This window comes from Pseudophryne corroboree, unplaced genomic scaffold (assembly GCF_028390025.1).
Source record: "Pseudophryne corroboree isolate aPseCor3 unplaced genomic scaffold, aPseCor3.hap2 scaffold_583, whole genome shotgun sequence".
Classification (NCBI taxonomy): Eukaryota; Metazoa; Chordata; class Amphibia; order Anura; family Myobatrachidae; genus Pseudophryne; species Pseudophryne corroboree.
The window spans coordinates 211065-235794 of NW_026970182.1; the positions used below are offsets into that span (position 1 = coordinate 211065).

Below are 24730 nucleotides of genomic sequence, written 5' to 3' on the forward strand. Positions count from 1 at the left end.
AGGCAGCAAGATGCATCCTCATTTCAATGTCTACTGAAATAATACAGGTTGACACCAGGAAACATTAACGCCAATGCATCCTTGCTGCTTTCTCATGTGGAAGACTGTTTAATGTGAAAACAAGGTGATATCTAATTAGCACACAGGTAAGGAATTAAGAAAATCTTTACTTAAGGGTGAAGATGTTTCTCACAAAATCGTTGCCCCAATGCATCATTGAAATTCAAGCTGGAAAGATGATTTTAATATATCACTTGTACATTTTGTATTGCTCTTCTGGTGACAATGTAGTTTGTTTTTGTCAATTACCATTTTAATAATAGGGTAAAGAAAATTAAGTGGATTTTTGAAAGAAAACAATACTGTCAATATACTATTAAAACAAATTAAAATGGTAAAAGTTATTGTACTTTAATTAAATAAAAAATAGCTAACATATCAATCCCAGTTTTGGATTACTTTAACAAAAAAAATGCATATAGCAGAGGATAGTTTCAATCTGCCTACCTCTGGGTAATGGGCCCAGCATGCTTCCATTGCAGTACTCTGCTGCACATGTAAGTGCAAGAGATCCTGAAGCACTCACTCATCATGGGAAAGTACCAATGTGTTTCTTCGTTGGTTGATTTAAGAAAATTCTTACAAAAACTCTCCAGATTATTGTCTTTTTAAAGTTTTTCTAGGAAACGTTCTAGATTAATGCTTATTAGCCTTTGTCAGTATGTACTTTTTGCAAAGTGTCTCTGTGGCGCAATCGGTTAGTGTGTCTGGCTACTAACCAAAAGGTTGGTGGTTCAATCCCACCCAGGGACATGATTGACATTGTGATCAGGTTTTGGTGATATTTAAGTAGACAAGTCAAAATTTCAAACCCCCTCTTTTGGTGTAGGGTACCTGGCCTTCTCTGATGTAATCGGAGTTAGATTTGATTCAGTGATTTTATAAAAAACAGCTAGGAAGCACAATTTAGCAATGGGTTGCAGAGAAAAAAATATGCTGGTAGAAAAATCCAATTGAGTGATTAAACAGCTCTTCATTTTCTGCCTTTATTTTTATGCTAACAAATTTGTTCTCTGAAAAGTGTCCACAAAGCCAAGTCTCTGATTAACACCTTTGTAAGGATGGTTTTTCACCTATTACTAAATTAAACTTGCTTCATTGGAAAGGCAGCAAGATGCATCCTCATTTCAATGTCTACTGAAATAATACAGGTTGACACCAGGAAACATTAACACCACTGCATCCTTGCTGCTTTCTCATGTAGAAGTCTGTTTTATGTGAAAACAAGGTGACATGTAATTAGCACACAGGTAAGGAATTAAGAAAATCTTTATTTAAGGGTGAAGATGTTTCTCACAAAATCGTTGCCCCAATGCATCATTGAAATTCAAGCTGGAAAGATGATTTTAATATATCACTTGTACATTTTGTATTGCTCTTCTGGTGACAATGTAGTTTGTTTTTGTCAATTACCCTTTTAATAATAGGGTAAAGAAAATTAAGTGGATTTTTTAAAGAAAACTATACTGTCAATATACTATTAAAACAAATTAAAATGGTAAAAGTTATTGTACTTTAAGTAAAAATAAAAGAGCAAAAATATCAATCCCAGTTTTGATTACTTAAATTAACAAAAAAAAATGCATATAGCAAAGGATAGTTTCAATTAGAGATGAGCGCCTGAAATTTTTCAGGTTTTGTGTTTTGGTTTTGGGTTCGGTTCCGCGGCCGTGTTTTGGGTTCGACCGCGTTTTGGCAAAACCTCACCGAATTTTTTTTGTCGGATTCGGGTGTGTTTTGGATTCGGGTGTTTTTTTCAAAAAACCCTAAAAAACAGCTTAAATCATAGAATTTGGGGGTCATTTTGATCCCATATTATTATTAACCTCAAAAACCATAATTTCCACTCATTTTCAGTCTATTCTGAATACCTCACACCTCACAATATTATTTTTAGTCCTAAAATTTGCACCAAGGTCGCTGGATGACTAAGCTAAGCGACACTAGTGGCCGACACAAACACCTGGCCCATCTAGGAGTGGCACTGCAGTGTCACGCAGGATGTCCCTTCCAAAAAACCCTCCCCAATCAGCACATGATGCAAAGAAAAAAAGAGGCGCAATGAGGTAGCTGACTGTGTGAGTAAGATAAGCGACCCTAGTGGCCGACACAAACACCGGGCCCATTTAGGAGTGGCACTGCAGTGTCACGCAGGATGTCCCTTCCAAAAAACCCTCCCCAATCAGCACATGACGCAAAGAAAAAAAGAGGCGCAATGAGGTAGCTGACTGTGTGAGTAAGATTAGCGACCCTAGTGGCCGACACAAACACCGGGCCCATTTAGGAGTGGCACTGCAGTGTCACGCAGGATGTCCCTTCCAAAAAACCCTCCCCAATCAGCACATGACGCAAAGAAAAAAAGAGGCGCAATGAGGTAGCTGACTGTGTGAGTAAGATTAGCGACCCTAGTGGCCGACACAAACACCGGGCCCATTTAGGAGTGGCACTGCAGTGTCACGCAGGATGTCCCTTCCAAAAAACCCTCCCCAATCAGCACATGACGCAAAGAAAAAAAGAGGCGCAATGAGGTAGCTGACTGTGTGAGTAAGATTAGCGACCCTAGTGGCCGACACAAACACCGGGCCCATTTAGGAGTGGCACTGCAGTGTCACGCAGGATGTCCCTTCCAAAAAACCCTCCCCAATCAGCACATGACGCAAAGAAAAAAAGAGGCGCAATGAGGTAGCTGACTGTGTGAGTAAGATTAGCGACCCTAGTGGCCGACACAAACACCGGGCCCATTTAGGAGTGGCACTGCAGTGTCACGCAGGATGTCCCTTCCAAAAAACCCTCCCCAATCAGCACATGACGCAAAGAAAAAAAGAGGCGCAATGAGGTAGCTTACTGTGTGAGTAAGATTAGCGACCCTAGTGGCCGACACAAACACCGGGCCCATTTAGGAGTGGCACTGCAGTGTCACGCAGGATGTCCCTTCCAAAAAACCCTCCCCAATCAGCACATGACGCAAAGAAAAAAAGAGGCGCAATGAGGTAGCTGACTGTGTGAGTAAGATTAGCGACCCTAGTGGCCGACACAAACACCGGGCCCATTTAGGAGTGGCACTGCAGTGTCACGCAGGATGTCCCTTCCAAAAAACCCTCCCCAATCAGCACATGACGCAAAGAAAAAAAGAGGCGCAATGAGGTAGCTGACTGTGTGAGTAAGATTAGCGACCCTAGTGGCCGACACAAACACCGGGCCCATTTAGGAGTGGCACTGCAGTGTCACGCAGGATGTCCCTTCCAAAAAACCCTCCCCAAACAGCACATGACGCAAAGAAAAATAAAAGAAAAAAGAGGTGCAAGATGGAATTGTCCTTGGGCCCTCCCACCCACCCTTATGTTGTATAAACAAAACAGGACATGCACACTTTAACCAACCCATCATTTCAGTGACAGGGTCTGCCACACGACTGTGACTGATATGACGGGTTGGTTTGGACCCCCCCCAAAAAAGAAGCAATTAATCTCTCCTTGCACAAACTGGCTCTACAGAGGCAAGATGTCCACCTCATCATCACCCTCCGATATATCACCGTGTACATCCCCCTCCTCACAGATTATCAATTCGTCCCCACTGGAATCCACCATCTCAGCTCCCTGTGTACTTTGTGGAGGCAATTGCTGCTGGTCAATGTCTCCGCGGAGGAATTGATTATAATTCATTTTAATGAACATCATCTTCTCCACATTTTCTGGATGTAACCTCGTACGCCGATTGCTGACAAGGTGAGCGGCGGCACTAAACACTCTTTCGGAGTACACACTTGTGGGAGGGCAACTTAGGTAGAATAAAGCCAGTTTGTGCAATGGCCTCCAAATTGCCTCTTTTTCCTGCCAGTATAAGTATGGACTGTGTGACGTGCCTACTTGGATGCGGTCACTCATATAATCCTCCACCATTCTTTCAATGGTGAGAGAATCATATGCAGTGACAGTAGACGACATGTCCGTAATCGTTGTCAGGTCCTTCAGTCCGGACCAGATGTCAGCATCAGCAGTCGCTCCAGACTGCCCTGCATCACCGCCAGCGGGTGGGCTCGGAATTCTGAGCCTTTTCCTCGCACCCCCAGTTGCGGGAGAATGTGAAGGAGGAGATGTTGACAGGTCGCGTTCCGCTTGACTTGACAATTTTCTCACCAGCAGGTCTTTCAACCCCAGTAGACTTGTGTCTGCCGGAAAGAGAGATCCAAGGTAGGCTTTAAATCTAGGATCGAGCACGGTGGCCAAAATGTAGTGCTCTGATTTCAACAGATTGACCACCCGTGAATCCTTGTTAAGCGAATTAAGGGCTCCATCCACAAGTCCCACATGCCTAGCGGAATCGCTCCGTGTTAGCTCCTCCTTCAATGTCTCCAGCTTCTTCTGCAAAAGCCTGATGAGGGGAATGACCTGACTCAGGCTGGCAGTGTCTGAACTGACTTCACGTGTGGCAAGTTCAAAGGGCATCAGAACCTTGCACAACGTTGAAATCATTCTCCACTGCGCTTGAGACAGGTGCATTCCACCTCCTATATCGTGCTCAATTGTATAGGCTTGAATGGCCTTTTGCTGCTCCTCCAACCTCTGAAGCATATAGAGGGTTGAATTCCACCTCGTTACCACTTCTTGCTTCAGATGATGGCAGGGCAGGTTCAGTAGTTTTTGGTGGTGCTCCAGTCTTCTGTACGTGGTGCCTGTACGCCGAAAGTGTCCCGCAATTTTTCTGGCCACCGACAGCATCTCTTGCACGCCCCTGTCGTTTTTTAAATAATTCTGCACCACCAAATTCAAGGTATGTGCAAAACATGGGACGTGCTGGAATTTGCCCATATTTAATGCACACACAATATTGCTGGCGTTGTCCGATGCCACAAATCCACAGGAGAGTCCAATTGGGGTAAGCCATTCCGCGATGATCTTTCTCAGTTGCCGTAAGAGGTTTTCAGCTGTGTGCGTATTCTGGAAACCGGTGATACAAAGCGTAGCCTGCCTAGGAAAGAGTTGGCGTTTGCGAGATGCTGCTACTGGTGCCGCCGCTGCTGTTCTTGCGGCGGGAGTCCATACATCTACCCAGTGGGCTGTCACAGTCATATAGTCCTGACCCTGCCCTGCTCCACTTGTCCACATGTCCGTGGTTAAGTGGACATTGGGTACAACTGCATTTTTTAGGACACTGGTGAGTCTTTTTCTGAGGTCTGTGTAAATTTTCGGTATCGCCTGCCTAGAGAAGTGGAACCTAGATGGTATTTGGTAACGGGGGCACACTGCCTCAATAAATTGTCTAGTTCCCTGTGAACTAACGGCGGATACCGGACGCACGTCTAACACCAACATAGTTGTCAAGGCCTCAGTTATCCGCTTTGCAGCAGGATGACTGCTGTGATATTTAATCTTCCTCGCAAAGGACTGTTGAACAGTCAATTGCTTACTGGAAGTAGTACAAGTGGGCTTACGACTTCCCCTCTGGGATGACCATCGACTCCCAGCAGCAACAACAGCAGCGCCAGCAGCAGTAGGCGTTACACGCAAGGATGCATCGGAGGAATCCCAGGCAGGAGAGGACTCGTCAGAATTGCCAGTGACATGGCCTGCAGGACTATTGGCATTCCTGGGGAAGGAGGAAATTGACACTGAGGGAGTTGGTGGGGTGGTTTGCGTGAGCTTGGTTACAAGAGGAAGGGATTTACTGGTCAGTGGACTGCTTCCGCTGTCACCCAAAGTTTTTGAACTTGTCACTGACTTATTATGAATGCGCTGCAGGTGACGTATAAGGGAGGATGTTCCGAGGTGGTTAACGTCCTTACCCCTACTTATTACAGCTTGACAAAGGGAACACACGGCTTGACACCTGTTGTCCGCATTTCTGTTAAAATAGTTCCACACCGAAGAGCTGATTTTTTTGGTATTTTCACCAGGCATGTCAACGGCCATATTCCTCCCACGGACAACAGGTGTCTCCCCGGGTGCCTGACTTAAACAAAACACCTCACCATCAGAATCCTCCTGGTCAATTTCCTCCCCAGCGCCAGCAACACCCATATCCTCCTCATCCTAGTGTACTTCAACACTGACATCTTCAATCTGACTATCAGGAACTGGACTGCGGGTGCTCCTTCCAGCACTTGCAGGGGGCGTGCAAATGGTGGAAGGCGCATGCTCTTCACGTCCAGTGTTGGGAAGGTCAGGCATCGCAACCGACACAATTGGACTCTCCTTGTGGATTTGGGATTTCGAAGAACGCACAGTTCTTTGCGGTGCTACTGCTTTTGCCAGCTTGAGTCTTTTCATTTTTCTAGCGAGAGGCTGAGTGCCTCCATCCTCATGTGAAGCTGAACCACTAGCCATGAACATAGGCCAGGGCCTCAGCCGTTCCTTGCCACTCCGTGTGGTAAATGGCATATTGGCAAGTTTACGCTTCTCCTCCGACAATTTTATTTTAGGTTTTGGAGTCCTTTTTTTACTGATATTTGGTGTTTTGGATTTGACATGCTCTGTACTATGACATTGGGCATCGGCCTTGGCAGACGACGTTGCTGGCATTTCATCGTCTCGGCCATGACTAGTGGCAGCAGCTTCAGCACGAGGTGGAAGTGGATCTTGATCTTTCCCTAATTTTGGAACCTCAACATTTTTGTTCTCCATATTTTAATAGGCACAACTAAAAGGCACCTCAGGTAAACAATGGAGATGGATGGATACTAGTATACAATTATGGACGGACTGCCGAGTGCCGACACAGAGGTAGCTACAGCCGTGAACTACCGTACTGTGTCTGCTGCTAATATAGACTGGTTGATAAAGAGATGTCGTAGTATGTATGTATGAAGAAGAAAGAAAAAAAAACCACGGTTAGGTGGTATACAATTATGGACGGACTGCCGAGTGCCGACACAGAGGTAGCCACAGCCGTGAACTACCGTACTGTACTGTGTCTGCTGCTAATATAGACTGGTTGATAAAGAGATGTCGTAGTATGTATGTATAAAGAAGAAAGAAAAAAAAACCACGGTTAGGTGGTATACAATTATGGACGGACTGCCGAGTGCCGACACAGAGGTAGCCACAGCCGTGAACTACCGTACTGTACTGTGTCTGCTGCTAATATAGACTGGTTGATAAAGAGATGTCGTAGTATGTATGTATGAAGAAGAAAGAAAAAAAAAACACGGTTAGGTGGTATACAATTATGGACGGACTGCCGAGTGCCGACACAGAGGTAGCCACAGCCGTGAACTACCGTACTGTACTGTGTCTGCTGCTAATATAGACTGGTTGATAAAGAGATGTCGTAGTATGTATGTATGAAGAAGAAAGAAAAAAAAACCACGGTTAGGTGGTATACAATTATGGACGGACTGCCGAGTGCCGACACAGAGGTAGCCACAGCCGTGAACTACCGTACTGTACTGTGTCTGCTGCTAATATAGACTGGTTGATAAAGAGATGTCGTAGTATGTATGTATAAAGAAGAAAGAAAAAAAAACCACGGTTAGGTGGTATACAATTATGGACGGACTGCCGAGTGCCGACACAGAGGTAGCCACAGCCGTGAACTACCGTACTGTACTGTGTCTGCTGCTAATATAGACTGGTTGATATAGAGATGTCGTAGTATGTATGTATGAAGAAGAAAGAAAAAAAAACCACGGTTAGGTGGTATACAATTATGGACGGACTGCCGAGTGCCGACACAGAGGTAGCCACAGCCGTGAACTACCGTACTGTACTGTGTCTGCTGCTAATATAGACTGGTTGATAAAGAGATGTCGTAGTATGTATGTATGAAGAAGAAAGAAAAAAAAACCACGGTTAGGTGGTATACAATTATGGACGGACTGCCGAGTGCCGACACAGAGGTAGCCACAGCCGTGAACTACCGTACTGTACTGTGTCTGCTGCTAATATAGACTGGTTGATAAAGAGATGTAGTAGTATGTATGTATAAAGAAGAAAGAAAAAAAAACCACGGGTAGGTGGTATACAATTATGGATGGACTGCCGAGTGCCGACACAGAGGTAGCTACAGCCGTGAACTACCGTACTGTGTCTGCTGCGACTGGATGATAAATAATGATATAAAAAATATATATATATCACTACTGCAGCCGGACAGGTATATATATTATATAATGACGGACCTGCTGGACACTGTCTGTCAGCAGAATGAGTTTTTTATAGAATAAAAAAAAAAACACCACACAAGTGAAGTCACACGACGAGTGTTTAACTTTTTCAGGCAATCACAATATAGTATACTACTAACTATACTGGTGGTCAGTGTGGTCAGGTCACTGGTCAGTCACACTGGCAGTGGCACTCCTGCAGCAAAAGTGTGCACTGTTTAATTTTAATATAATATGTACTCCTGGCTCCTGCTATAACCTATAACTGGCACTGCAGTGCTCCCCAGTCTCCCCCACAATTATAAGCTGTGTGAGCTGAGCACAGTCAGATATATAATATATATATACATAGATGATGCAGCACACTGGGCTGAGCAGTGCACACAGATATGGTATGTGACTGTCTTGTACTCCTGGCTCCTGCTATAACCTATAACTGGCACTGCAGTGCTCCCCAGTCTCCCCCACAATTATAAGCTGTGTGAGCTGAGCACAGTCAGATATATATACATAGATGATGCAGGCATGCAGCACACTGGGCTGAGCAGTGCACACAGATATGGTATGTGACTGAGTCACTGTGTGTACCGTTTTTTTCAGGCAGAGAACGGATATATTAAATAAAACAACTGCACTGCTGGTGGTCACTGTGGTCAGTCACTAAACTCTGCACTCTCTTCTACAGTATCAGCCTCAGGTCAATCTCTCTCTCTCTCTCCTAATCTAAATGGAGAGGACGCCAGCCACGTCCTCTCCCTATCAATCTCAATGCACGTGTGAAAATGGCGGCGACGCGCGGCTCCTTATATAGAATCCGAGTCTCGCGAGAATCCGACAGCGTCATGAGGGTGAAAATGTTTCTCACAAAATCGTTGCCCCAATGCATCATTGAAATTCAAGCTGGAAAGATGATTTTAATATATCACTTGTACATTTTGTATTGCTCTTCTGGTGACAATGTAGTTTGTTTTTGTCAATTACCATTTTAATAATAGGGTAAAGAAAATTAAGTGGATTTTTAAAAGAAAACAATACTTTCAATATACTATTAAAACAAATTAAAATGGTAAAAGTTATTGTACTTTAATGAAAAATAAAAGAGCAAAAATATCAATCCCAGTTTTGGATTACTTTAATTAACAAAAAAAATGCATATAGCAGAGGATAGTTTTAATCTGCCTACCTCTGGGTTATGGGCCCAGCATGCTTCCATTGCAATACTCTGCTGCACATGTAAGTGCAAGAGATCCTGAAGCACTCACTCATCATGGGAAAGTACCAATGTGTTTCTTCGTTGGTGGATGGAAGAAACATCTTACAAAAACTCTCCAGATTATTGACTTTTTAAAGTTTTTCTAGGAAACGTTTTAGATGAATGCTTATTAGCCTTTGTCAGTATGTACTTTTGCAAAGTGTCTCTGTGGCGCAATCAGTTAGTGTGTACGGCTATAAACCAAAAGGTTGGTGGTTCAATCCCACCCAGGGACGTAATTGACCTTGTTATCAGATTTTGGTGATCTTTAAGTAGACAAGTCAAAATTTCAAATCCCCTCTTATGGTGTAGGGTACCTGGCCTTCTCTGATGTAATCAGAGTTAGATTTGATTCAGTGATTTTATAAAAACAGCTAGGAAGCACAATTTAGCAATGGGTTGCAGAGAAAAAAAATATGCTGGCAGAAAAATCCAATTGAGTGATTAAACAGCTCTTCATTTTCAGCCTTTATTTTTATGCTAACAAATTTGTTCTCTAAAAAGTGTCCACAAAGCCAAGTCTCTGATTAACACCTTTGTAGGGATGGTTTTTCACCTATAACTAAATTAAACTTGCTTCATTGGAAAGGCAGCAAGATGCATCCTCATTTCAATGTCTACAGAAATAATACAGGTTGACACCAGGAAACATTAACGCCACTGCATCCTTGCTGCTTTCTCATGAAGAAGTCTGTTTAATGTGAAAACAAGGTGATATCTAATTAGCACACAGGTAAGGAATTAAGAAAATCTTTATTTAAGGGTGAAGATGTTTCTCACAAAATCGTTGCCCCAATGCATCATTGAAATTCAAGCAGGAAAGATGATTTTAATATATCACTTGTACATTTTGTATTGCTCTTCTGGTGACAATGTAGTTTGTTTTTGTCAATTACCCTTTTAATAATAGGGTAAAGAAAATTAAGTGGATTTTTTAAAGAAAACTATACTGTCAATATACTATTAAAACAAATTAAAATGGTAAAAGTTATTGTACTTTAAGTAAAAATAAAAGAGCAAAAATATCAATCCCAGTTTTGATTACTTAAATTAACAAAAAAAAATGCATATAGCAAAGGATAGTTTCAATCTGCCTACCTCTGGGTTATGGGCCCAGCATGCTTCCATTGCAGTACTCTGCTGCACAGAGTGCAAGAGATCCTGAAGCACTCAGTCATCATGGGAAAGTACCAATGTGTTTCTTCGTTGGTTGATGGAAGAAACATCTTACAAAAACTCTCCAGATTATTGACTTTTTAAAGTTTTTCTAGGAAACGTTCTAGATGTATGCTTATTAGACTTTGTCAGTATGTACTTTTTGCAAAGTGTCTCTGTAGCGCAATCGGTTAGTGTGTCCGGCTACTAACCAAAAGGTTGGTGGTTCAATTCCAACCAGGGACGTAATTGACCTTGTTATCAGATTTTGGTGATCTTTAAGTAGACAAGTCAAAATTTCAAACCCCCTGTTATGGTGTAGGGTACCTGGCCTTCTCTGATGTAATCAGAGTTAGATTTGATTCAGTGATTTTATAAAAACAGCTAGGAAGCACACTTTAGCAGTGGGTTGCAGAGAAAAAGAAATATGCTGGCAAAAAAAATCCAATTGAGTGATTAAACAGCTCTTCATTTTCTGGCTTTATTTTAATGCTAACAAATTTGTTCTTTGAAAAGTGTCCACAAAGCCAAGTCTCTGATTAACACCTTTGTAGGGATGGTTTTTCACCTATTACTAAATTAAACTTGCTTCATTGGAAAGGCAGCAAGATACATCCTCATTTCAATGTGTACTGAAATAATACAGAATGACACCAGGAAACATTAACGCCACTGTGTCCTTGCTGCTTTCTCATGTGGAAGTCTGTTTAATGTGAAAACAAGGTGATATCTAATTAGCACACAGGTAAGGAATTAAGAAAATCTTTATTTAAGGGTGAAGATGTTTCTCACAAAATCGTTGCCCCAATGCATCATTGAAATTCAATTTGTCAATTACCATTTTAATAATAGGGTAAAGAAAATTAAGTGGATTTTTGAAAGAAAACAATACTGTCAATATACTATTAAAACAAATTAAAATGGTAAAAGTTATTGTACTTTAAGTAAAAATAAAAGAGCCAAAATATCAATCCCAGTTTTGGATTACTTTAATTAACAAAAAAAAATGCATATAGCAGAGGATAGTTTCAATCTGCCTACCGCTGGGTTATGGGCCCAGCATGCTTCCATTGCTGTACTCTGCTGCACATGTAAGTGCAAGAGATCATGAAGCACTCACTCATCATGGGAAAGTACCAATGTGTTTCTTCGTTGGTTGATGGAAGAAACATCTTACAAAAACTCTCCAGATTATTGACTTTTTAAAGTTTTTCTAGGAAACGTTTTAGATGAATGCTTATTAGCCTTTGTCAGTTTGGACTTTTGCAAAGTGTCACTGTGGCGCAATCAGTTAGTGTGCTATTAACCAAAAGGTTGGTGGTTCAATCCCACCCAGGGACGTAATTGACCTTGTTATCAGATTTTGGTGATCTTTAAGTAGACAAGTCAAAATTTCAAACCCCCTCTTATGGTGTAGGGTACCTGGCCTTCTCTGATGTAATCAGAGTTAGATTTGATTCAGTGATTTTCTAAAAACAGCTAGGAAGCACAATTTAGCAGTGGGTTGCAGAGAAAAAGAAATATGCTGGCAAAAAAATCCAATTGAGTGATTAAACAGCTCTTCATTTTTTGGCTTTATTTTTATGCTAACAAATTTGTTCTCTGAAAAGTGTCCACAAAGCCAAGTCTCTGATTAACACCTTTGTAAGGATGGTTTTTCACCTATTACTAAATTAAACTTGCTTCATTGGAAAGGCAGCAAGATGCATCCTCATTTCAATGTCTACTGAAATAATACAGGTTGACACCAGGAAACATTAACGCCACTGCATCCTTGCTGCTTTCTCATGTGGAAGTCTGTTTAATGTGAAAACAAGGTGATATCTAATTAGCACACAGGTAAGGAATTAAGAAAATCTTTATTTAAGGGTGAAAATGTTTCTCACAAAATCGTTGCCCCAATGCATCATTGAAATTCAAGCTGGAAAGATGATTTTAATATATCACTTGTACATTTTGTATTGCTCTTCTGGTGACAATGTAGTTTGTTTTTGTCAATTACCATTTTAATAATAGGGTAAAGAAAATTAAGTGGATTTTTAAAAGAAAACAATACTTTCAATATACTATTAAAACAAATTAAAATGGTAAAAGTTATTGTACTTTAAGTAAAAATAAAAGAGCAAAAATATCAATCCCAGTTTTGATTACTTAAATCAACAACAAAAAATGCATATAGCAAAGGATAGTTTCAATCTGCCTACCTCTGGGTTATGGGCCCAGCATGCTTCCATTGCAGTACTCTGCTGCACATGTAAGTGCAAGAGATCCTGAAGCACTCACTCATCATGGGAAAGTACCAATGTGTTTCTTCGTTGATTGATGGAAGAAACATCTTACAAAAACTCTCCAGATTATTGACTTTTTAAAGTTTTTCTAGGAAACGTTCTAGATGTATGCTTATTAGCCTTTGTCAGTATGTAATTTTTACAAAGTGTCTCTGTGGCGCAATCGGTTAGTGTGTCTGGCTACTAACCGAAAGGTTGGTGGTTCAATCCCAACCAGGGACGTAATTGACATTGTTATCAGATTTTGGTGATCTTTAAGTAGACAAGTCAAAATTTCAAACTCCCTGTTATGGTGTAGGGTACCTGGCCTTCTCTGATGTAATCAGAGTTAGATTTGATTCAGTGATTTTATAAAAACAGATAGGAAGCACAATTTAGCAGTGGGTTGCAGAGAAAAAGAAATATGCTGGCAAAAAAAAACCAATTGAGTGATTTAAACAGCTCTTCATTTTCTGGCTTTATTTTTATGCTAACAAATTTGTTCTCTGAAAAGTGTCCACAAAGCCAAGTCTCTGATTAACACCTTTGTAGGGATGGTTTTTCACCTATTACTAAATTAAACTTGCTTCATTGGAAAGGCAGCAAGATGCATCTTCATTTCAATGTCTACTGAAATAATACAGGTTGACACCAGGAAACATTACCGCCACTGCATCCTTGCTGCTTTCTCATGTAGAAGTCTGTTTAATGTGAAAACAAGGTGATATCTAATTAGCACACAGGTAAGGGATTAAGAAAATCTTTATTTAAGGGTGAAAATGTTTCTCACAAAATCGTTGCCCCAATGCATCATTGAAATTCAAGCTGGAAAGATGATTTTAATATATCACTTGTACATTTTGTATTGCTCTTCTGGTGACAATGTAGTTTGTTTTTGTCAATTACCATTTTAATAATAGGGTAAAGAAAATTAAGTGGATTTTTAAAAGAAAACAATACTTTCAATATACTATTAAAACAAATTAAAATGGTAAAAGTTATTGTACTTTAATGAAAAATAAAAGAGCAAAAATATCAATCCCAGTTTTGGATTACTTTAATTAACAAAAAAAATGCATATAGCAGAGGATAGTTTTAATCTGCCTACCTCTGGGTTATGGGCCCAGCATGCTTCCATTGCAATACTCTGCTGCACATGTAAGTGCAAGAGATCCTGAAGCACTCACTCATCATGGGAAAGTACCAATGTGTTTCTTCGTTGGTGGATGGAAGAAACATCTTACAAAAACTCTCCAGATTATTGACTTTTTAAAGTTTTTCTAGGAAACGTTTTAGATGAATGCTTATTAGCCTTTGTCAGTATGTACTTTTGCAAAGTGTCTCTGTGGCGCAATCAGTTAGTGTGTACGGCTATAAACCAAAAGGTTGGTGGTTCAATCCCACCCAGGGACGTAATTGACCTTGTTATCAGATTTTGGTGATCTTTAAGTAGACAAGTCAAAATTTCAAATCCCCTCTTATGGTGTAGGGTACCTGGCCTTCTCTGATGTAATCAGAGTTAGATTTGATTCAGTGATTTTATAAAAACAGCTAGGAAGCACAATTTAGCAATGGGTTGCAGAGAAAAAAAATATGCTGGCAGAAAAATCCAATTGAGTGATTAAACAGCTCTTCATTTTCAGCCTTTATTTTTATGCTAACAAATTTGTTCTCTAAAAAGTGTCCACAAAGCCAAGTCTCTGATTAACACCTTTGTAGGGATGGTTTTTCACCTATAACTAAATTAAACTTGCTTCATTGGAAAGGCAGCAAGATGCATCCTCATTTCAATGTCTACAGAAATAATACAGGTTGACACCAGGAAACATTAACGCCACTGCATCCTTGCTGCTTTCTCATGAAGAAGTCTGTTTAATGTGAAAACAAGGTGATATCTAATTAGCACACAGGTAAGGAATTAAGAAAATCTTTATTTAAGGGTGAAGATGTTTCTCACAAAATCGTTGCCCCAATGCATCATTGAAATTCAAGCAGGAAAGATGATTTTAATATATCACTTGTACATTTTGTATTGCTCTTCTGGTGACAATGTAGTTTGTTTTTGTCAATTACCCTTTTAATAATAGGGTAAAGAAAATTAAGTGGATTTTTTAAAGAAAACTATACTGTCAATATACTATTAAAACAAATTAAAATGGTAAAAGTTATTGTACTTTAAGTAAAAATAAAAGAGCAAAAATATCAATCCCAGTTTTGATTACTTAAATTAACAAAAAAAAATGCATATAGCAAAGGATAGTTTCAATCTGCCTACCTCTGGGTTATGGGCCCAGCATGCTTCCATTGCAGTACTCTGCTGCACAGAGTGCAAGAGATCCTGAAGCACTCAGTCATCATGGGAAAGTACCAATGTGTTTCTTCGTTGGTTGATGGAAGAAACATCTTACAAAAACTCTCCAGATTATTGACTTTTTAAAGTTTTTCTAGGAAACGTTCTAGATGTATGCTTATTAGACTTTGTCAGTATGTACTTTTTGCAAAGTGTCTCTGTAGCGCAATCGGTTAGTGTGTCCGGCTACTAACCAAAAGGTTGGTGGTTCAATTCCAACCAGGGACGTAATTGACCTTGTTATCAGATTTTGGTGATCTTTAAGTAGACAAGTCAAAATTTCAAACCCCCTGTTATGGTGTAGGGTACCTGGCCTTCTCTGATGTAATCAGAGTTAGATTTGATTCAGTGATTTTATAAAAACAGCTAGGAAGCACACTTTAGCAGTGGGTTGCAGAGAAAAAGAAATATGCTGGCAAAAAAAATCCAATTGAGTGATTAAACAGCTCTTCATTTTCTGGCTTTATTTTTATGCTAACAAATTTGTTCTTTGAAAAGTGTCCACAAAGCCAAGTCTCTGATTAACACCTTTGTAGGGATGGTTTTTCACCTATTACTAAATTAAACTTGCTTCATTGGAAAGGCAGCAAGATACATCCTCATTTCAATGTGTACTGAAATAATACAGAATGACACCAGGAAACATTAACGCCACTGTGTCCTTGCTGCTTTCTCATGTGGAAGTCTGTTTAATGTGAAAACAAGGTGATATCTAATTAGCACACAGGTAAGGAATTAAGAAAATCTTTATTTAAGGGTGAAGATGTTTCTCACAAAATCGTTGCCCCAATGCATCATTGAAATTCAATTTGTCAATTACCATTTTAATAATAGGGTAAAGAAAATTAAGTGGATTTTTGAAAGAAAACAATACTGTCAATATACTATTAAAACAAATTAAAATGGTAAAAGTTATTGTACTTTAAGTAAAAATAAAAGAGCCAAAATATCAATCCCAGTTTTGGATTACTTTAATTAACAAAAAAAAATGCATATAGCAGAGGATAGTTTCAATCTGCCTACCGCTGGGTTATGGGCCCAGCATGCTTCCATTGCTGTACTCTGCTGCACATGTAAGTGCAAGAGATCATGAAGCACTCACTCATCATGGGAAAGTACCAATGTGTTTCTTCGTTGGTTGATGGAAGAAACATCTTACAAAAACTCTCCAGATTATTGACTTTTTAAAGTTTTTCTAGGAAACGTTTTAGATGAATGCTTATTAGCCTTTGTCAGTTTGGACTTTTGCAAAGTGTCACTGTGGCGCAATCAGTTAGTGTGCTATTAACCAAAAGGTTGGTGGTTCAATCCCACCCAGGGACGTAATTGACCTTGTTATCAGATTTTGGTGATCTTTAAGTAGACAAGTCAAAATTTCAAACCCCCTCTTATGGTGTAGGGTACCTGGCCTTCTCTGATGTAATCAGAGTTAGATTTGATTCAGTGATTTTCTAAAAACAGCTAGGAAGCACAATTTAGCAGTGGGTTGCAGAGAAAAAGAAATATGCTGGCAAAAAAATCCAATTGAGTGATTAAACAGCTCTTCATTTTTTGGCTTTATTTTTATGCTAACAAATTTGTTCTCTGAAAAGTGTCCACAAAGCCAAGTCTCTGATTAACACCTTTGTAAGGATGGTTTTTCACCTATTACTAAATTAAACTTGCTTCATTGGAAAGGCAGCAAGATGCATCCTCATTTCAATGTCTACTGAAATAATACAGGTTGACACCAGGAAACATTAACGCCACTGCATCCTTGCTGCTTTCTCATGTGGAAGTCTGTTTAATGTGAAAACAAGGTGATATCTAATTAGCACACAGGTAAGGAATTAAGAAAATCTTTATTTAAGGGTGAAAATGTTTCTCACAAAATCGTTGCCCCAATGCATCATTGAAATTCAAGCTGGAAAGATGATTTTAATATATCACTTGTACATTTTGTATTGCTCTTCTGGTGACAATGTAGTTTGTTTTTGTCAATTACCATTTTAATAATAGGGTAAAGAAAATTAAGTGGATTTTTAAAAGAAAACAATACTTTCAATATACTATTAAAACAAATTAAAATGGTAAAAGTTATTGTACTTTAAGTAAAAATAAAAGAGCAAAAATATCAATCCCAGTTTTGATTACTTAAATCAACAACAAAAAATGCATATAGCAAAGGATAGTTTCAATCTGCCTACCTCTGGGTTATGGGCCCAGCATGCTTCCATTGCAGTACTCTGCTGCACATGTAAGTGCAAGAGATCCTGAAGCACTCACTCATCATGGGAAAGTACCAATGTGTTTCTTCGTTGATTGATGGAAGAAACATCTTACAAAAACTCTCCAGATTATTGACTTTTTAAAGTTTTTCTAGGAAACGTTCTAGATGTATGCTTATTAGCCTTTGTCAGTATGTAATTTTTACAAAGTGTCTCTGTGGCGCAATCGGTTAGTGTGTCTGGCTACTAACCGAAAGGTTGGTGGTTCAATCCCAACCAGGGACGTAATTGACATTGTTATCAGATTTTGGTGATCTTTAAGTAGACAAGTCAAAATTTCAAACTCCCTGTTATGGTGTAGGGTACCTGGCCTTCTCTGATGTAATCAGAGTTAGATTTGATTCAGTGATTTTATAAAAACAGATAGGAAGCACAATTTAGCAGTGGGTTGCAGAGAAAAAGAAATATGCTGGCAAAAAAAAACCAATTGAGTGATTTAAACAGCTCTTCATTTTCTGGCTTTATTTTTATGCTAACAAATTTGTTCTCTGAAAAGTGTCCACAAAGCCAAGTCTCTGATTAACACCTTTGTAGGGATGGTTTTTCACCTATTACTAAATTAAACTTGCTTCATTGGAAAGGCAGCAAGATGCATCTTCATTTCAATGTCTACTGAAATAATACAGGTTGACACCAGGAAACATTACCGCCACTGCATCCTTGCTGCTTTCTCATGTAGAAGTCTGTTTAATGTGAAAACAAGGTGATATCTAATTAGCACACAGGTAAGGGATTAAGAAAATCTTTATTTAAGGGTGAAAATGTTTCTCACAAAATCGTTGCCCCAATGCATCATTGAAATTCAAGCTGGAAAGATGATTTTAATATATCACTTGTACATTTTGTATTGCTCTTCTGGTGACAATGTAGTTTGTTTTTGTCAATTACCATTTTAATAATAGGGTAAAGAAAATTAAGTGGATTTTTAAAAGAAAACAATACTTTCAATATACTATTAAAACAAATTAAAATGGTAAAAGTTATTGTACTTTAATGAAAAATAAAAGAGCAAAAATATCAATCCCAGTTTTGGATTACTTTAATTAACAAAAAAAATGCATATAGCAGAGGATAGTTTTAATCTGCCTACCTCTGGGTTATGGGCCCAGCATGCTTCCATTGCAATACTCTGCTGCACATGTAAGTGCAAGAGATCCTGAAGCACTCACTCATCATGGGAAAGTACCAATGTGTTTCTTCGTTGGTGGATGGAAGAAACATCTTACAAAAACTCTCCAGATTATTGACTTTTTAAAGTTTTTCTAGGAAACGTTTTAGATGAATGCTTATTAGCCTTTGTCAGTATGTACTTTTGCAAAGTGTCTCTGTGGCGCAATCAGTTAGTGTGTACGGCTATAAACCAAAAGGTTGGTGGTTCAATCCCACCCAGGGACGTAATTGACCTTGTTATCAGATTTTGGTGATCTTTAAGTAGACAAGTCAAAATTTCAAATCCCCTCTTATGGTGTAGGGTACCTGGCCTTCTCTGATGTAATCAGAGTTAGATTTGATTCAGTGATTTTATAAAAACAGCTAGGAAGCACAATTTAGCAATGGGTTGCAGAGAAAAAAAATATGCTGGCAGAAAAATCCAATTGAGTGATTAAACAGCTCTTCATTTTCAGCCTTTATTTTTATGCTAACAAATTTGTTCTCTAAAAAGTGTCCACAAAGCCAAGTCTCTGATTAACACCTTTGTAGGGATGGTTTTTCACCTATAACTAAATTAAACTTGCTTCATTGGAAAGGCAGCAAGATGCATCCTCATTTCAATGTCTACAGAAATAATACAGGTTGACACCAGGAAACATTAACGCCACTGCATCCTTGCTGCTTTCTCATGAAGAAGTCTGTTTAATGTGAAAACAAGGTGATATCTAATTAGCACACAGGTAAGGAATTAAGAAAATCTTTATTTAAGGGTGAAGATGTTTCTCACAAAATCGTTGCCCCAATGCATCATTGAAATTCAAGCAGGAAAGATGATTTTAATATATCACTTGTACATTTTGTATTGCTCTTCTGGTGACAATGTAGTTTGTTTTTGTCAATTACCCTTTTAATAATAGGGTAAAGAAAATTAAGTGGATTTTTTAAAGAAAACTATACTGTCAATATACTATTAAAACAAATTAAAATGGTAAAAGTTATTGTACTTTAAGTAAAAATAAAAGAGCAAAAATATCAATCCCAGTTTTGATTACTTAAATTAACAAAAAAAAATGCATATAGCAAAGGATAGTTTCAATCTGCCTACCTCTGGGTTATGGGCCCAGCATGCTTCCATTGCAGTACTCTGCTGCATAGAGTGCAAGAGATCCTGAAGCACTCAGTCATCATGGGAAAGTACCAATGTGTTTCTTCGTTGGTTGATGGAAGAAACATCTTACAAAAACTCTCCAGATTATTGACTTTTTAAAGTTTTTCTAGGAAACGTTCTAGATGTATGCTTATTAGACTTTGTCAGTATGTACTTTTTGCAAAGTGTCTCTGTAGCGCAATCGGTTAGTGTGTCCGGCTACTAACCAAAAGGTTGGTGGTTCAATTCCAACCAGGGACGTAATTGACCTTGTTATCAGATTTTGGTGATCTTTAAGTAGACAAGTCAAAATTTCAAACCCCCTGTTATGGTGTAGGGTACCTGGCCTTCTCTGATGTAATCAGAGTTAGATTTGATTCAGTGATTTTATAAAAACAGCTAGGAAGCACACTTTAGCAGTGGGTTGCAGAGAAAAAGAAATATGCTGGCAAAAAAAATCCAATTGAGTGATTAAACAGCTCTTCATTTTCTGGCTTTATTTTTATGCTAACAAATTTGTTCTTTGAAAAGTGTCCACAAAGCCAAGTCTCTGATTAACACCTTTGTAGGGATGGTTTTTCACCTATTACTAAATTAAACTTGCTTCATTGGAAAGGCAGCAAGATACATCCTCATTTCAATGTGTACTGAAATAATACAGAATGACACCAGGAAACATTAACGCCACTGTGTCCTTGCTGCTTTCTCATGTGGAAGTCTGTTTAATGTGAAAACAAGGTGATATCTAATTAGCACACAGGTAAGGAATTAAGAAAATCTTTATTTAAGGGTGAAGATGTTTCTCACAAAATCGTTGCCCCAATGCATCATTGAAATTCAATTTGTCAATTACCATTTTAATAATAGGGTAAAGAAAATTAAGTGGATTTTTGAAAGAAAACAATACTGTCAATATACTATTAAAACAAATTAAAATGGTAAAAGTTATTGTACTTTAAGTAAAAATAAAAGAGCCAAAATATCAATCCCAGTTTTGGATTACTTTAATTAACAAAAAAAAATGCATATAGCAGAGGATAGTTTCAATCTGCCTACCGCTGGGTTATGGGCCCAGCATGCTTCCATTGCTGTACTCTGCTGCACATGTAAGTGCAAGAGATCATGAAGCACTCACTCATCATGGGAAAGTACCAATGTGTTTCTTCGTTGGTTGATGGAAGAAACATCTTACAAAAACTCTCCAGATTATTGACTTTTTAAAGTTTTTCTAGGAAACGTTTTAGATGAATGCTTATTAGCCTTTGTCAGTTTGGACTTTTGCAAAGTGTCACTGTGGCGCAATCAGTTAGTGTGCTATTAACCAAAAGGTTGGTGGTTCAATCCCACCCAGGGACGTAATTGACCTTGTTATCAGATTTTGGTGATCTTTAAGTAGACAAGTCAAAATTTCAAACCCCCTCTTATGGTGTAGGGTACCTGGCCTTCTCTGATGTAATCAGAGTTAGATTTGATTCAGTGATTTTCTAAAAACAGCTAGGAAGCACAATTTAGCAGTGGGTTGCAGAGAAAAAGAAATATGCTGGCAAAAAAATCCAATTGAGTGATTAAACAGCTCTTCATTTTTTGGCTTTATTTTTATGCTAACAAATTTGTTCTCTGAAAAGTGTCCACAAAGCCAAGTCTCTGATTAACACCTTTGTAAGGATGGTTTTTCACCTATTACTAAATTAAACTTGCTTCATTGGAAAGGCAGCAAGATGCATCCTCATTTCAATGTCTACTGAAATAATACAGGTTGACACCAGGAAACATTAACGCCACTGCATCCTTGCTGCTTTCTCATGTGGAAGTCTGTTTAATGTGAAAACAAGGTGATATCTAATTAGCACACAGGTAAGGAATTAAGAAAATCTTTATTTAAGGGTGAAAATGTTTCTCACAAAATCGTTGCCCCAATGCATCATTGAAATTCAAGCTGGAAAGATGATTTTAATATATCACTTGTACATTTTGTATTGCTCTTCTGGTGACAATGTAGTTTGTTTTTGTCAATTACCATTTTAATAATAGGGTAAAGAAAATTAAGTGGATTTTTAAAAGAAAACAATACTTTCAATATACTATTAAAACAAATTAAAATGGTAAAAGTTATTGTACTTTAAGTAAAAATAAAAGAGCAAAAATATCAATCCCAGTTTTGATTACTTAAATCAACAACAAAAAATGCATATAGCAAAGGATAGTTTCAATCTGCCTACCTCTGGGTTATGGGCCCAGCATGCTTCCATTGCAGTACTCTGCTGCACATGTAAGTGCAAGAGATCCTGAAGCACTCACTCATCATGGGAAAGTACCAATGTGTTTCTTCGTTGATTGATGGAAGAAACATCTTACAAAAACTCTCCAGATTATTGACTTTTTAAAGTTTTTCTAGGAAACGTTCTAGATGTATGCTTATTAGCCTTTGTCAGTATGCAATTTTTACAAAGTGTCTCTGTGGCGCAATCGGTTAGTGTGTCTGGCTACTAACCGAAAGGTTGGTGGTTCAATCCCAACCAGGGACGTAATTGACATTGTTATCAGATTTTGGTGATCTTTAAGTAGACAAGTCAAAATTTCAAACTCCCTGTTATGGTGTAGGGTACCTGGCCTTCTCTGATGTAATCAGAGTTAGATTTGATTCAGTGATTTTATAAAAACAGATAGGAAGCACAATTTAGCAGTGGGTTGCAGAGAAAAAGAAATATGCTGGCAAAAAAAAACCAATTGAGTGATTTAAACAGCTCTTCATTTTCTGGCTTTATTTTTATGCTAACAAATTTGTTCTCTGAAAAGTGTCCACAAAGCCAAGTCTCTGATTAACACCTTTGTAGGGATGGTTTTTCACCTATTACTAAATTAAACTTGCTTCATTGGAAAGGCAGCAAGATGCATCTTCATTTCAATGTCTACTGAAATAATACAGGTTGACACCAGGAAACATTACCGCCACTGCATCCTTGCTGCTTTCTCATGTAGAAGTCTGTTTAATGTGAAAACAAGGTGATATCTAATTAGCACACAGGTAAGGGATTAAGAAAATCTTTATTTAAGGGTGAAAATGTTTCTCACAAAATCGTTGCCCCAATGCATCATTGAAATTCAAGCTGGAAAGATGATTTTAATATATCACTTGTACATTTTGTATTGCTCTTCTGGTGACAATGTAGTTTGTTTTTGTCAATTACCATTTTATTAATAGGGTAAAGAAAATTAAGTGGATTTTTTAAAGAAAACTATACTGTCAATATACTATTAAAACAAATTTAAATGGTAAAAGTTATTGTACTTTAAGTAAAAATAAAAGAGCCAAAATATCAATCCCAGTTTTGGATTACTTTAATTAACAAAAAAAAATGCATATAGCAGAGGATAGTTTCAATCTGCCTACCGCTGGGTTATGGGCCCAGCATGCTTCCATTGCTGTACTCTGCTGCACATGTAAGTGCAAGAGATCCTGAAGCACTCACTCATCATGGGAAAGTACCAATGTGTTTCTTCGTTGGTTGATGGAAGAAACATCTTACAAAAACTCTCCAGATTATTGACTTTTTAAAGTTTTTCTAGGAAACGTTTTAGATGAATGCTTATTAGCCTTTGTCAGTATAGACTTTTGCAAAGTGTCTCTGTGGCGCAATTGGTTAGTGTGTACGGCTATAAACCAAAAGGTTGGTGGTTCAATCCCACCCAGGGACGTAATTGACCTTGTTATCAGATTTTGGTGATCTTTAAGTAGACAAGTCAAAATTTCAAACCCCCTCTTATGGTGTAGGGTACCTGGCCTTCTCTGATGTAATCAAAGTTAGATTTGATTCAGTGATTTTATAAAAACAGCTAGGAAGCACAATTTAGCAGTGGGTTGCAGAGAAAAAGAAATATGCTGGTAAAAAATCCAATTGAGTGATTAAACAGCTCTTAATTTTCTGGCTTTATTTTTATGCTAACAAATTTGTTCTCTGAAAAGTGTCCACAAAGCCAAGTCTCTGATTAACACCTTTGTAGGGATGGTTTTTCACCTATTACTAAATTAAATTTGCTTCATTGGAAAGGCAGCAAGATGCATCCTCATTTCAATGTCTACTTAAATAATACGGGTTGACACCAGGAAACATTAACGCCACTGCATCCTTGCTGCTTTCTCATGTGGAAGTCTGTTTAATGTGAAAACAAGGTGATATCTAATTAGCACACAGGTAAGGAATTAAGAAAATCTTTATTTAAGGGTGAAAATGTTTCTCACAAAATCGTTGCCCCAATGCATCATTGAAATTCAAGCTGGAAAGATGATTTTAATATATCACTTGTACATTTTGTATTGCTCTTCTGGTGACAATGTAGTTTGTTTTTGTCAATTACCATTTTAATAATAGGGTAAAGAAAATTAAGTGGATTTTTAAAAGAAAACAATACTTTCAATATACTATTAAAACAAATTAAAATGGTAAAAGTTATTGTACTTTAAGTAAAAATAAAAGAGCAAAAATATCAATCCCAGTTTTGATTACTTAAATCAACAACAAAAAATGCATATAGCAAAGGATAGTTTCAATCTGCCTACCTCTGGGTTATGGGCCCAGCATGCTTCCATTGCAGTACTCTGCTGCACATGTAAGTGCAAGAGATCCTGAAGCACTCACTCATCATGGGAAAGTACCAATGTGTTTCTTCGTTGGTTGATGGAAGAAACATCTTACAAAAACTCTCCAGATTATTGACTTTTTAAAGTTTTTCTAGGAAACGTTCTAGATGTATGCTTATTAGCCTTTGTCAGTATGTACTTTTAACAAAGTGTCTCTGTGGCGCAATCGGTTAGTGTGTCTGGCTACTAACCGAAAGGTTGGTGGTTCAATCCCACCCAGGGACGTAATTGACGTTGTTATCAGATTTTGGTGATCTTTAAGTAGACAAGTCAAAATTTCAAACTCCCTGTTATGGTGTAGGGTACCTGGCCTTCTCTGATGTAATCAGAGTTAGAT

The 24730-nt window shown here is 38.4% G+C and overlaps 3 non-coding genes across 3 annotated transcripts; all 3 read left to right on the top strand.

Annotated features, from left to right (window-relative positions):
* Positions 1 to 739: 739 nt before the first annotated feature.
* TRNAS-ACU (transfer RNA serine (anticodon ACU)) lies at positions 740 to 813 on the top strand. The gene has a single exon. It is a non-coding gene; the product is annotated as a tRNA-Ser (tRNA).
* A 22563-nt stretch (positions 814 to 23376) lies between these two features.
* TRNAY-AUA (transfer RNA tyrosine (anticodon AUA)) lies at positions 23377 to 23450 on the top strand. The gene has a single exon. It is a non-coding gene; the product is annotated as a tRNA-Tyr (tRNA).
* Positions 23451 to 24544: 1094 nt separating this feature from the next.
* TRNAS-ACU (transfer RNA serine (anticodon ACU)) lies at positions 24545 to 24618 on the top strand. Its single transcript has one exon. It is a non-coding gene; the product is annotated as a tRNA-Ser (tRNA).
* The last annotated feature ends 112 nt before the right edge of the window (positions 24619 to 24730 follow it).